This window comes from Marmota flaviventris, chromosome 9, assembly GCF_047511675.1.
Source record: "Marmota flaviventris isolate mMarFla1 chromosome 9, mMarFla1.hap1, whole genome shotgun sequence".
Taxonomy (NCBI): Eukaryota; Metazoa; Chordata; class Mammalia; order Rodentia; family Sciuridae; genus Marmota; species Marmota flaviventris.
The window spans coordinates 113,422,538-113,435,045 of NC_092506.1; positions in this window are offsets into that span (position 1 = coordinate 113,422,538).

Consider the following 12,508-nt stretch of genomic DNA (forward strand, 5'->3'; position numbering starts at 1 on the left):
CATGGGCACAGATGCTTCAGAGCTCTGGAGGGCAGATAGAGAGAACTGGCTGAGTATGCCATTGGGAAGCTTAGCTGTCAAGGCTCTGTGGGAGGGAACAGTGTTTCCAGCTCTCACATCTCCCCACTCAAGGCCTCCCTGAGTGAGTGGCCTCCTGCCTAGGCCCCATGAACAGTGATGCTTCTTCTCTGATTGCTTCTGTCAATACCAAGTGCCAAGCCAAAATGGCTTTCCCCACAGTGAAAGTTACAGAATGGCATCTGTCCTCTCTCTGCAGGTCTCAGGGCACTTTCCTCCTTGGAACTCACAGCCCCTTCCAGGGGCTGATATCAAGAGAGGGTTGTCAGCCCTGAGGTGTGTTGTAGTTTCAGGAAGGAGAGATTCTGCCTGAGGAAAGCTCAGACCTCCAGTCTAGAGATAAGTTCACAGATCTCTGGTGGGCTAAGGCCTATGAGGCCAACAACCATTTATTAAGAGCTACAGAGTTCAAGGCCCTTGTTCATCTCTGTTATTATCTGCCAAGTACATGAGGTTTTCTCCGCTGTGCTCTGCGTGCCCACTGCAGCCTACTGGATAATGAGCTGGTTAGAGTCACTCTGGGTTACAGCACCTCTGAGCACAAGCACAGTTGGCATCACAACTGCCTGGCCTGTTCCCAGTCACACTGTACCCTGAACCTTCCACCCAAGGAAGAACCCAGCCTCTGGGGTTTCTATAGGACTATAGGGCCCAAGAATTGCAAAGTGATTCTAACCTTCACTCTAGTTTTCTTTCACCATCTCAGACAGCCTGAGAGAAAGCTTCAGCCCCCCCACCCAAAGGGATTCAGAGAGGAAAAGAAAAAAGAGAGAGAGGAAAACATTGAAAATTTTAAATAAGCATCTGCCCCATTATTGCCCAAACACTGACCTCAGGGTTCAGCACACTTTGGCTATCAAGGTGAATAATGGGTTGTGAAGCAAAAGTGACGGGTGACCATAGAGGCAGCTTTGCTGGCAAGTCCAGGCTGAACCAAAGTCTCAAGCTGGTGCTGAAAACCTCACTGCTACAGGCTGGGCTCTCATAGGGTGGTTGGGCGGTTATGATGCCTGGGGAGCTAGGAATGAATGGGCTGCTTCTTCCGGCCCTGGGACCAGGAGGTGAGGGAGGGGAGAATTGGGGAAGTGGATGAATGTTAAGAAAAAAGAAGGTTGTTGGCTTCATAGAGTACAAATTGTCAGGCCAGCCAAGCAAGTGTTAAGAAAAACAGAATTGTGATTAATTGGAAAGGGCGTTCACAGGTTCCCAGACACAGAATTCTGCAGGATTCTCCCATGACCTTCATAGCTCTCACTGTTCTCTGAGAGTGGAAGCCTTTTCCTGTTCCAGAACTGAAGCACCTTCCCTGGGAACCACAGTGAGGCAGAAATAAGATAGAACAAGGGGACATCTTGCAGATCTCAGGCCCACATTCCCCCACACTGGTGTCCTAGGTCTGAGGCTGGTGAGAAGAGGAAAAAGGTGGACTGGGACAGGAACCACATCTCGTGGGCTACCCAACTCAGCTTGGCACTGGGGCTGGATCTGGAGCAGTGGACCAGCATAGCAGTGGGCAAGCAGGGCTCTTCCCACCATGGACAGGAGGCTGGGTTGTGGTTGTGGCATCCTTCTGTGGTAAAGTAGATCTTCAGGGACTGGGGAAAGGGCTGGGATCCCCCCTCAGGGGAAAGGGAAGTGAAGCCGCCAAAAGAACCCCAGTGGGGGAGCTGCATATAATCAGGAGTCCAAGGCAGGGAGCCAGTTGCCAAGACTGGGTGTCTGGGGTGGGGGGAGCTGCAGCTGGAACTCTCTTACCCCTGGCTAGCCAGATCCCAGGCTTTCAGAGCAGGACTACTTGCACAACCCCTTGCCAGATATGAAGTCTGTCTTAGTCAGAACCACACAGGACCCCCAGATTATACCCCACAATGAGGCTGGAAGGCAAGGAAGCCACAGGGAAGCTGGTCACATGGCTAGACAGTGTCCTGATCCTGCCTCCATTTACAATTCTGAAACATCCCCCAACTGGCTATTAAAGCCTCTCTCTGGGGTTCTTTAATTCTGCCAGTGACTTCAATGAACCAGAGCCATGTCATACCTCTCAGCCAATGCAGAAGCTAAAGAGTCTGTTGAAGACAAAGTGTCCAATATGTTCCTATTCTAAAGCTCCCTGATAGATCAGAGCTGATGTGCAATGGGATTCGTAAAATACTAATTCCAGTATTCATATTCTGATTTCCATCATGGCCACCTACATGCAAGAAAAATGAACTTCATATCCCAAGGAAATCCCCTTCTTGGTGACCAGATGATCTAACTAAAGTTTGAAAAGTTCTTCAAAACATTTTCTGGAAATTCTTAAATAAAAATGGACTTATTCAACTCAAAATCCAATGATGGCCAGTGTTTCAATTGGTTACTTCCAAATCACTGCTCCTGCATACAAAACACTTATAGGTCATGGTCCTTTTTGCTTGGCTGTGAGCCCATGTCATTACTGATGGGCCACAGAGAGCTGAGCCAGGCTTTGAGATGTGGTCACTGGTAATTCCCGCAGGCCTCAGTATCTACAAAATCCCCAAATGATAGCTCACTTGTCAGATCCTGAACATATAGGAAGCTGAATTCCTGCCTTAACTTCTATGTCCTTCCTTTCTGAAAAGATCCTCTGGTTCTCCTCTCTCTACCAATCTTACACCTTCTAGGTGTTGACACCTTTGCCCATAAGATTCTGTTTCTGGGCCATGGCAGAAAAGACATTGCCCATCCTCTCTCATTCAGATGTTTCCCCTGTTGGCCATCTGAACAACCAGGGAGCCCGCTCCCACCATTTCTTTCTGTTGCTTTAAGATCCTGGCTCAAGCAGTTAACTATGACTGAGGAGAAGGAGAAGAGCCCCTATATGCCTGGGGAGCACCTTCTCTGTTTCTTATCCAACAACTGGGTACCTTCATTTACTCTTCTTATACCGTGGCCTACCTTGTCTCTTATGTGAGGTAAGAACCACAGAAACTTATATTGCTCATATTGATTAAAAAGAAAAAAAGAAAAAGTTGCCCATTGTCTTCTAAAACTATTCTCTGGAAACTTCTTTGCATGTGTACTGGAGACTGAGCACCCAGTGCCCAGCAGTGGCACTTTTTCTGGATGCTTGATTCTCAAAGCACAATGGAGGTCTCAATGGCCCCTTGTTACCAGGGGATTCAGAGAGGTTCCCTAAGTTTGCTTAAGGTCACAGATGAGAGGCAAGCATCTCCCAAATAAATGTGGAAGGACATCATCCTGCATAAATACTCCATGTCTATGGCCACTCACTGGGCTCCAGCCACAGCAGTAAGGAGAGCCTCATCTCTCCCAATAGCATCAAACAGATTTGTGCCATGCTGTAGAGCTCTGGCTTCCATCCGCCACCTCAGTTCTCCTGTGGCAAGATAATTAGGAAACACCTTTTTTCTGATTCCCAGAGAACAAATGAGCTGTGAAAAGAGATTAGACGAGGAAGAATTGCTTTCAGGGAGAAACCACTTATACTGCTTGGCTTGGTTTTTACTAATGACATCTCCTTAAACTGCTGTCGTGTTTTTTTCCCCTTTATAGGATTTTCCCTTGTATAGGACACACCATTACATGGCTAAAAATTTAGTGCTAAATATTTAGTGCCCATAAAGAGAATTTGACCTTATAGAGCTCTTTCTCATTTAAAATCAATGGTCACTGGTTTCCCATTCAAATGCATTGCCAGTTTGAGCAAACTGATTCTTCTTGTTTTGTTAATCTAAAAATGGAGTGTCAACATCTGGATTGGCATTGAGATGGATATATGGGCAAAGGTAGAAAGGACAGACCCAGATTGAGACTCCTGCCTCAGGTGTCATTCTCTGTAGGAAAACACAGTTCAAGATGGCAACAAATGCAGACAATGCAAACAGTATGGGTTCATGCATTGGGCTCATTCATTCTGCCTTAAAATAACTTTAATCTCTTCTTTATGTTAAATGTTCATGATCCACACTTTCTATGTAACAAGTAACTTCAAAATATCCACTTTATAATGGTGTATATTCATGGCAAAAGTTGGAAAATGATTGATATGGGCAAACCCTGGGGAGGGGTCAGAGGAAGATGTGATAGTTAATGTTGGCAAAGGATTTCAGGACACCTAGAATGAAGACTGAAATTTTCTGTTGAAAATGCCATTGACAGAGGTTTGACGGTGGAGTTTTCTTCTGCTCCAGTCACCCACTGACAATATTAAGAGTTCAGATGGACAAATTGGCTATCTAGAAGTTCCTTACTTAGACTAGCCTGGAAAGATATAGCAGCCCTTCAGGCTTTGATTTAGCATGAGAAGAAATATTGCTATCAGCCAGAGGTCAGAAGATCCAGTGTGGTCCTGTCTTCCACATCTCTCCAGGATCTACCCATCATTGTAACCATCCAGAAGCAATCAGCACAAGTGACCAAGCTAACAGCAGGTGCACAGCCCCTCAGTCAGCAGCAGGGGAGAAAAACACCAGGTGACTCTGAGGGTGCTACTGCCTTCCTGGAGGTGACAGAAAGCACAAGACACACAGACAGGCAGGAAGCTCTGGGAGTAGCCGGCCATCTCCCTGTGGGTCTGTGCCTTGCCTGGGATTGCACTGAAAATGCTTTTCAGGGTCAGAAACTCAGAATGGAGATATATAATGTTGGGAGTGGGGGACTGGAAGGAAACCCTAAATGGACATATTCACCAGTCAAGCATGAATCGCAGTTTAGGAAAGAGAACTAGACACACATATAAAATCAGAACATCATCCTCAGAAAACGCATCCAGACCCAGAAGATCTGCTCCATTTGCGCCAGTCAAAAGGCCAGCACTGATGTACTCACCACAGATGTCTCTGTAGACACTATTAGAATTCAGCAATAAGGCTCGTTGACTTGTGAGTAATAAATAAATGCCTAGGAAGCAGTATTAGATATAGAGATTCCCCCCCCCCCCCCCGCTAAGGGACTATTTACTTTTACTCTGAAGCTGCTATTCAAATAACCTTGGCTCCTGTGGCAGAGGCAAACGGCCTAATCCCAGGGGAGAAATGACTGAGAATCTAGGTGCCTTAGCATGTGCTTTGAACTTCATCCTTCTATCAAGTGGTAACAGCTAAGTAGAGAGAGCCAGGACTGAGTGGGATGAGGTTGCTTATAGTAAGAAAATAGTTGACATTTATATGCATTTAGGATCCCTCTGTGTGCACTCCCTGGATGCCACCATTATAATCCAAATGGCCTCTTAAAATAAACAAACTCATGGAAAGACTGCAGCCAGCCCTGTGTGACTTGAGCCTTAGAGGCAATAATGTTTCCTCACTGTGTAATTACCTGGAGAAGGGAGCAACCAAGGCCGGTCAGGAATTCACCCACCATCTGTTCCCCTCACAGAGGGGAGCCCATTGGCTCTTATCCATGGGTACAGCTGGGAAAGAAGGGCAAGTAGTTGTACCCTGACTGCACCCTGATGGGTGAGAACTGGCTCCTGCAGCTCCCTGGGTCATTCTCATTCAAGAGCTGCACTGGCAGAGGCTTTCTGCTCCTTCCCCGGGCTACAATACTCCACACCAACTTGCCCCGTCCTCAGGGGTCCTCGTATCCTTTTTGTATATAAGGATGGAATTCTGGGGGAGCTGTTTCTGTTTAACCTATTTCCTAGAATCTCACACCACAGAAGAACCTGGGTATTAATCCAATAGCCATTCATCCTACCATTTCCTTTGGGCCCAGTGAAGCTCTGCCAGGCATTCCATTGTGGTAGAGGTTGAAAACCATACATTAGAAAACAGAGGACCAGCTGGGGTTGTAGCTCAGTGGTGGAGCTTGTACTTAGAATGTGCAAGGCTCTGGGTCCAATCCTCAGCGCCAAAAAGAGAAGCAGGGGCAAGAGATGGGAAGGGAAGATAAGCAGTTCCATATAATGTCCCAAACATCTCTGACTTCTCATTGCTTCAATTTTCCTACACGTATCACCATTTAAAAAATATTTTTTGAGTACCGACTATGTTCCAGAAACAGGAATAGACACCGTAGATTCAGTAGTGCCAAGACTTAGTCCATTAGAGTTGCTATAGCAAAATACCTCAGCCTGGGTAATCTATAAACATCAGAAATGTATTGCTCTATCCTCTGGAGGCTGAGAAGTCCAAGATCAAGGCACCAACAGATGCAGTGTCAAGCAAGGGCCAGTTCCTCACAGATGCTAGCTTCTTCATAACTTTGTGTAGCAAAAGAAAAAGAAAAAAAGCCTCCCTCAGGTATCTGTTATCAGAACAATAATTTCATTCATGAGGGTTCCACCCTCACCACCTAATCACCTCTCAGAGTTCCCCACCTCCTAACACTATCACATTAGGGGTTTGATTTCAACATATGAATTTGGGGGCGGATATTTAGACCCTAGCATAGATGATATAAACTCTTGCCTCCATGGAATTTACTGTTTGATGGGGAGTAGGGAGAGATAGAAACAGAAAAACAAGTGAAAGAATTACAGTTTATAGTAAAGGCTATGAAAGACACTGACAGGGGACTGAGCTCAAGAAGAGCAGGAAACATGGCAAGGGCTGGCCCTCTCAAGAGCCTGACAGGACTTGAAATATGAGGAGGAGTGTCCTCACTGGGCAAAATGGCCAGGGATAGTGATTCTAGGCAGAGGGAGCAGCATGTGTTTAGAAGTCTGAGGTGGAAGAATCAGGGTGTATCTGTAAACCAGAAAGTGTCCAGGGATGCTGCTGCAGTCCTGGGGAGAAAGGAAAGAAGGAAGAGAGGACTCAGCCCACAGCTGGGAGTCTCAGAGTAGGGTTTGGATTTCATCCCAAGTACAGTGGATAGCAATAGAAAGATTTTTTTTCAGAGAATGACCAAAATGCAATTTCACTCTGAGATGGTGTGGGCCCAGATGCATAGCCCTTCCCTTATTCTGGGGGTCCGAGGTCATAGGTCACATAGGGGTACTTTCTATGTTGCTCAGTTTAGTTGTACTCAACCCTGTCATTTAAGATCTCAATGCCACTGACAATTCTAAATATTTTTAAAATATTTATAAGTGGTCAACTCAGGGGTATTTCTGAGCTACTCTGCATAAATTCATCCTAAGTTTTTTTCACACACCCCTTATGCATAGATGCTGATCAGATGGTTCAAGGACCCCTCCAAGTGCTACCAAACATGGGCCATGTCCACTTACATCACTTCCCTCCTGCACCTGCAGAGCAGACTCCCTGAATCCTACTTAAGAACATGGAGAAAGCCTTCCAGCTACATGACCTTGACCTTCATAGCTACTTTCACATCCATTTAGAATAAGCAGCATCTGCAAGAGAAAAAAAAATCTTTCCAAGGACCTTGAAACATTCACTTTCAAAGGGAAATCTCATTCTGCAATGGACTGCTTGTTACTCTGTGTGACATGCGTGCAACATCTGGAAAGCTGGATAGCTCTGTGTGATGATCAATGAAATCCAACTCATCCCCTGTCTCCCACCTCCGCCTCATGATCACTAGTTCCAATGACAGTCACAGATCCCTGTTGGCTGCCTTCTGCCCTCCTGCTCCATCTACCTTTCATGCATAATGTTCTATTCCCTGCTAGATTTCCCCTCGAAGGGCCCCTCCAGCACACCAGCCTGTGGCCAGGTTTAACTTGCTCTCTGCACATGAAAAGAAGATGGTTTCTTTTGAAAAAGCCAAAACCAGCAAACAAACAAAGAAGGATGGAAAAACTGGTGGATGGTCCCTTACAAGTGGAATCTCCAAAGCCTTTCCAGGCCATCCATCCAGGCTAGACTTAACTTGAATTCACTGGCTTAATGGGCACTGAGTTCTTCCTGTGTTCAGAGTATCTTGCCAGGATCCAGAAAAATATAATAAAATAAAATCAAAAGATGCCACCCCTACTCTTTCGGAGCCTGTAACCAAGCTCCACAGAGGGTTCCACCCAGATTGCTCTGATTCATTTCACTGACTGATTGTTTTGTTTGTTTGGTTGAAACATCATTGTTTTATAGATAAGGACAAACGCTTATTTTATTGGTCGTTAGAGGAAGGAACCAGGTAAAAATTAATGAAAATACCTTCCTGAATAATTATTGAAAAAAAATAAGACTCAGCTTACAGGTTTAATCTCCAAAATTGATGATTCTCCCTGCAATCAATATTAATGATTGACACATTTAAAATGTGTCATCAAAAGACAAGGCTGATTTCAGGCAAAACTTCCACCTGCCCTATACTGCCACTTTCATAGTAGAATATGCCATGGCCTACATTGTAATCTCTGAGCAGCTGCTTTTGACTGGTAACAATTAGTCCTCTGTGCTCTCAGTCGTCCTGGTCCACACTGTACACAGAGATCCCCATGTAAGGAAAATCATTCTGAGTCTTCTGAGAGTGTTTACTGAGCACCTCTGCTGACACACAGGTGGAGATTGTATCTAGGGTTCCCTCTTTCTTTTGCTACAACTCTGAACACAGTTCCCAGGATTTTTGCATGCTCCAAGTGAAAAAAAGAAAAGAAAGAAAGAAATGGTGGTCATTAGCCATTGATCCACAGACCTGGAGAGAGAGAGGGCTGTCCTGAGCCTACTGCCTGCAGGGCTTCCTCTGCCCTCTCTAAGCTACTGGCTACAAGTGGCCACCATGGTGGCAGCATTTCCCAACTGAAACACAGAGGGGTTTTCTGCATAAATAGGGAATCCAGTCCTTACATTTGCATACCAATACTGAGCAACCTTGTTGCAGCACCCAGGCTCAGGGAATCCAGGACATAAAGTCCAGCCATGGTGGCTGGGATGGGAGCAGAAGAGACCTAATAATCCATCGAAGAGACCTGAGAAGACTGACACAAAGTGAATTCACAATGTTGGCTTAGCCTTTCACCAGCCCTATGAATGGAAGTACACATATTACAATGAAAGTATATAGTAGGGATCTTATGTGGGCTGGGAATATGGTGTTTGAGATGAGATCTAAAGGATAAGGGATGATGGGGTGAAGGCAGCCCTTCAAGTGCCTGAATAACTTGGAGAAAGGCTCCCACTTCCTGAGAAGAATGATGCACTGGAGAGGGTGTGGCTGGAGTACAGGTAGGGGCATGGCTGGACTGCAGGGAAGGACCAAAGGGAAAGGGTTGGGAAGACAGCTGGAGGACTACAGTCTGGGCCACCAGGAGTTGTCATGGCCATGAAGGTTTTGATAGTCATCTAAAACCAGTGGAACACTACTGAAAGATTTTCATTGTTTTACAATAATTAGTCTGATTGATAATGTAGAATGAATTGGAAGGGTCAAGAAATGGTAATTTGGACCAAAAAGTCAGTGGAGTTAAAAAGATGTCAATGGATTTGAAAAAAATGTTAGAGAAGTAATGAACAGACAGGGAGATGGGGTGTTAGGAAGAATGCTCAGACACCCTGGCTTGCAGAATACAATGGATACTGGTCATTCACTGAGCTTACAATAGAATCTAATTTGGGGTGGGGAGAGTAACATGAGTTTGGCTTCAAATTAAACTCCTGAATTTTCATGTTTGCATTTGAGGACACTCACAATTAAATATTCAAATGTACACATCTAGACCTCCAAGGATGAGAATGGGGAGAGCCAAGTTTGAGAGTCATTGATATGTAAGTTGGATTTGAAGTTGAATTGAAATGAGATTGTCCTAGAAGAAAGTAGAGAATGGGTAGAGGTTAAGCTAGGATGGACCCTCAAGGAGCTCTCTCATTCAGTGGTTCAACTGGAGAGGAGGATGAGTCTGTAGGGGAACCAGAAGAGGATTTCTATAGTACCATCACCTTCTAGCATTTTCCAGGATGATAAGCTGCCACAGTCTGGCTGGGCACAATCAGGAGCCACTTGTCAAAAGAAACTAACTTTATTTTTAGAACCACACACCCCAAACAAAACAGCTCCTCAGGAAAAACCCTCAGAGCCCCAACTGCCACCACAGGCTTCCCACAAGCCTCTCCCTCAACCAGAAGCCTCACCACCTCCCCCCATCCTCCTGCTCTTGAGGCCGATTGGCTGGGTCGTGTGGGCGGAGCAAAAAAAGTCCCCCAATGAGCAGCTCCGTGGTCTGAAAGAGCAGGGAAACAGCCCAATGAGCATCACCGCAGAGGAGCCCATCAGCTAGATGTTGCTGGGGCCCTGTGAGCCGGCAGCTGGAAGTTTGCTGGCAGCTGGAAGTTTGCTGGGGCCCCTTCGGCTGTGGCTCTCAACAATAAGCTAGAAAGAACACCTCCCCACCTCACCTCCCAAGGTACCAACCAACACAACCACTGCTTCTAGGACTCTTCTGATTCCTAGGCTGGCCACACAAGACAGTCTGTCTTAGTCCTCCAACCCCCACCCCACTCTGAATACAGCTGAGGTTTCTTTCTTCCTACATGTCACATCATCTAGGCTGTTCTGACTTTTTCTCCTAATGAGTTCTTTTTATATGGTAGCTTTGCAATTTCTCTTGATTTCCACTGCCCATTTAAAAGCTTATTTTCATTTCTGAAGCATCCTTTTTAAACTCCATGTCACCTCATTGGTTTCTATTGTAATGTCTGACATGTAGCTAGCTTAAAAGAGTAAATTTCCATATTCTCCTTACAGATTTGCATTTCCATTTCAACTGCAGAAAAGACAGTTGAATCCTAGGAAATAGCTGGTGGGCACCAAGGTGTATCAAATGAAACTACTGGCTCCATTTGCAATATGAGATCTAGGGCAGGAAAATTTAAGAAGCTAGCCCTGGGAAGAGAACTTAATTATTAATAGTTAATGTAAAATTTGATTCCTATATCACTGCCCCATTCCCCATAATTTATATTTACTATGCCTAGAAGGGCTTATTCTGGAAGATAAGCCAAAAGCTGCTTTGGTTGGAGTTTCAATGAAATGTTTCAAATTGTTCCACTTCATTCATTTTATTTGCTAAAAGATGACCTTTGTATCTCATAAGTCAGTGCTCTTCACTTCTACAGAGCCGGTGACTCATCACCCTGCCCTCCTCATGAAAGCTAGGACAGTTGTGCTTAAGGTTTCAGTAGCAAAAAATTCTGCTGGCTTCACAGACGGGTACAACAGATGGTAACATTTTCACTCCCATGTTTACGAAATTGACACCAAGATACACACCATCTTCCAAGAGTCACAGCGATCTTTATAATTCTCTACCTCACTTGTCCTTGCTGACCTTTAAGTTGATTACAAGCACCCTTGCCTTACTCACTAATTTCCAATCAGTTATAAATAGAAAACCATGTGCCCAACACAAACATTCCACACTACGGTAACCGATCATCCTTATCTTCAAACACCACACAGGTGCATAGCAGGAAGCATTTCATCTGCACTTTGAGTGTCCACTCCATCTTGAAAGGAGAAAAACCTTTCAGTCTGATAGGCCCAGAATCATCCTGAGTCTCTTTCTGTGCTGAAGAATAATGCAAACTACTTCATGAAATGTCCAAGAATTAACTGAGAGCTCAAGGGAAAGGTTTCATTCAGTGGTCTCTCTGTGACAAATGTGAGCTTCTCTCCCCTTTAACTTGGGGACCATGTGCAGAGATGGGCAGTTTCTCTCTCCACCCTGCTCTCCTGCAGGTTTGCTCTCCCCAATAACTAGCCACAAATAAAGATGTCCCTGCCCATTCCCCCTCATTTTTGGTCTCTCTTGTCCCTCTTTCACTTCTCCATGCCAGCATTTCCCATTGTGACTGATTTTCTAAGAACTTCTTGGGTCAGGCAAGTCAGGTGTCTACTGCCTGACAGCCTTGTGCTTTCAGCTGCTCCTCCAAGCCAAACACTCCCCTGACTGGGAGAGCCCACTTCCCTCTTCCTTCCTAGTATGCCTCTTCTTTTTTCTCCTTCCTCCTTCCCAGCCTGCCCTGGCCTTTCGTTCATTCGCTCATTCTACCCTCGTTTACTTACCATGTACCATGTACTTGGTCTACTCAGGTCCTCACTCAGGGTTTTAAGGTGGGCCCTTTTGCTACAGAAGCCAGTCACATTTCACACTCAGTGTGCAGGGTGCTGTGGCTGAGGGCCCATCGTGGCTAACAAGCTCAGCTCCCCTATTACTCCTAGACACAGGACAGAGGAGAATCTAGAAGCATTCTTTCTAGAAAAATAAGTAGGCCCCCTTCCCCTTTAGTTTGTGAGGTTGAGTCAAGTTCCAATTTCACTGGGACTGAGACCAATAAGGGCCTTTAGAAATGGATTCTCTTTCTACTTCTGTAGGCACTCAGCCCATGAGTTGGACAGCGACTTTACAGTGATGAATACACTCTTCAAATACGAGGGAACACATGGAAATTAGCCACAATAGAAGGATATAATAAATTATTCTAAAGCAAAACAGCTCCCAGAAAATTGTTTGCCATGGTCATGGAGCAAAACAATGACCTCAGCCCCCAGACTGTTGCAAGTCTGGCAGACATGCACACTGAGCAGAGCAGTATTATATCTT